Genomic DNA, 2,500 nt, shown 5'->3' with positions numbered 1-2,500 from the left:
ATAAAACACACTAGTGTTTGTAGACATAAAAATAATTATATATATATATATATATATATATATATATATATATTTATATATGAGAGAGAGAGATTTAAATAAGAATTGAATACCAAGATTAATGCACGTTTTAAATAAAATAGAATACTTTGTTTTTTTTTTTAATCTAAAACTTTTGATATTTAAAAAAAATATATCTTCTACAGAGGAAAACTTTTTCTTTTTTCTATTCTTCATTTTGCTAGTATTAATTAGGGGGGGTGAGTTTTTCGTTTAAGACAGAAAATGTCAGGAGAGATACAAGTCAAGTCTGGGCAATGTGCTTTGCACATGTTTAAATAAAGAAATGTTCACATCATAGCAGAAGAGCTTGCTATACAATCGTTTCAGCCAAAGCACTCGGTCATATTTTTACATGCCAATGACATTTTTTCACAAATGTACACTTATATATTTACATCCAAACGAACTATATCAAACGTACATACACTATATACGTAGACGTTAAAACCTAGATTAACATAGATACTGCCAATATACACATCCATAAATTAATACACATGCATAATTCCTTCGCCGTTTTGAACCTAGACACTCTCAAATATACATAGACGCATATATACCTATATCACAAATATACATACGAAAACATATATAAGCCAGCTTATGCAAACACATTAGCACATTTGTCATTTATACATACATTTATATAGATATAAATACAACAAATGTATACGCATGTGTGTAGATATGGATATGCATATATATATATATATATATATATATATATATATATATATATATATATATATATATATAAGCTTATTTAATAGTGAGATTTAATTTGCACGTCTAAAGTCTAAAGTAAATAAGTTCTTGATGAGCCGTTCCATATAAGTTATTAAATTTACCAAATTTTCATTACTAATGATTACTATATTGACCAATTTCTAACTATATTGACTAATTTCTTTAACCCTTATCCTTGAGTGGCCTCTGGGCCTTGATAATGTGGTGATGCCTTTGTAAAAAAAAAAAAAAAAAAAAAAAAAATCACGTATATGCATCAACAAATAAAATCTTATATCATATATATTGCGTATATAGACGCATACAGATTATCTCCCTTGATTAAGAAGTTTTCACAATCTAACTGAATAATTATATAGTCTTGCGTTGTCCTCTTTATTATATAACAAATAGTATTGTAAACAAAATGCCGTGTTTAATAGAAGTGAATTAATAAATTTTATTAATGCATTAAAAATGTCGAATATTTATAAGTTTCTTTCATGAACTGTTCGAACACTAATGTGAAACGTTATTGAAAAGACTTTACTTAATATATACTTCACATATGGGGATACAAGGAAAGTCGTTACCTTATATTGATTATCTCCCTTGGTTTAGAATTTTAACAGCCGTCACCGTTCTCTACACTCCTATATTACCGTTATCACTTTATTCATTACATTGCTGCGAAAGTAGACGGCCATTGATATAAATTTTATTTATTTAAATTTAAAAATATATGCGTTTTGACGTCTTGACTCTGGCAGTCATGTCGACAATAAAAAGCGCAAATAAAACACACGTCTTCAATTTGAACGTGAATCCAGTGACCGCGCATGCGTGCTTTGGCGTAATTCAAACATTCGGGCATTTTGTTTAATAGATTTGTGTAGTTTAAGGTTTGTTGCTATGCGATCTAATATAGATTGTAGGAACAGAATAATAAGCTTTTGTATAAAATAAATAAATAAATACAATTAATACAATAATAAATAAAATACACATTTCGTTGTTCATCAAAGACACGTGGACCGATGCGAAAAGCTATGATGGACGAAGCGCCAATAAAATGTCCTTCAGTACCTCTGCTTCAATCGTGTCTTTGATTCAACAATTTTTGTGCGGAGGAACCATTTTGGAGGATCTCTTTCAGCTACACGAGAGAGACCAATGTATTAATGGTAGGATCAACAATTCTACTAATCCTGTCCTAAAGGATTTAGATAATAAGCCTGTCGTCTTTATTCTGTTATTTTTTTGTTTATTTTTTATTTTTATAGAAAGGTTGTTCCGACGTCATTTTATGTTAAAATCTCTAATTTGGTTCCTCCTGCGATAAATTACAGATGGGCTAAGAATCCACACATTTTTGTTTTCCATGGTTTGATTTTCGAAAGGGAGGTCAGGTCGCCTTTTTAGTGTGTGAAAAATTAGAAAACTTAAGAGTCAAGAAAGAAGAACCAAAAGAAAGCGATGATGATAATACATTATGAACAGATAAAAATAAACATTATATATATATATATATATATATATATATATATATATATATATATATATATATATATATAGTTTATTTATACAAGCATATGTTAGTACTAATAAAACATTATTGTAAATAAATAGAGCTATTTATTATTGAGCGCTGGCATATAAAACAAGATATTTTCCCTGTAGACACACACACACACACACACACACACACACA

This window comes from Euprymna scolopes, chromosome 36, assembly GCF_053919585.1.
Source record: "Euprymna scolopes isolate OS-2025 chromosome 36, ASM5391958v1, whole genome shotgun sequence".
NCBI lineage: Eukaryota > Metazoa > Mollusca > Cephalopoda > Sepiida > Sepiolidae > Euprymna > Euprymna scolopes.
This window is presented reverse-complemented; position numbering follows the sequence as displayed.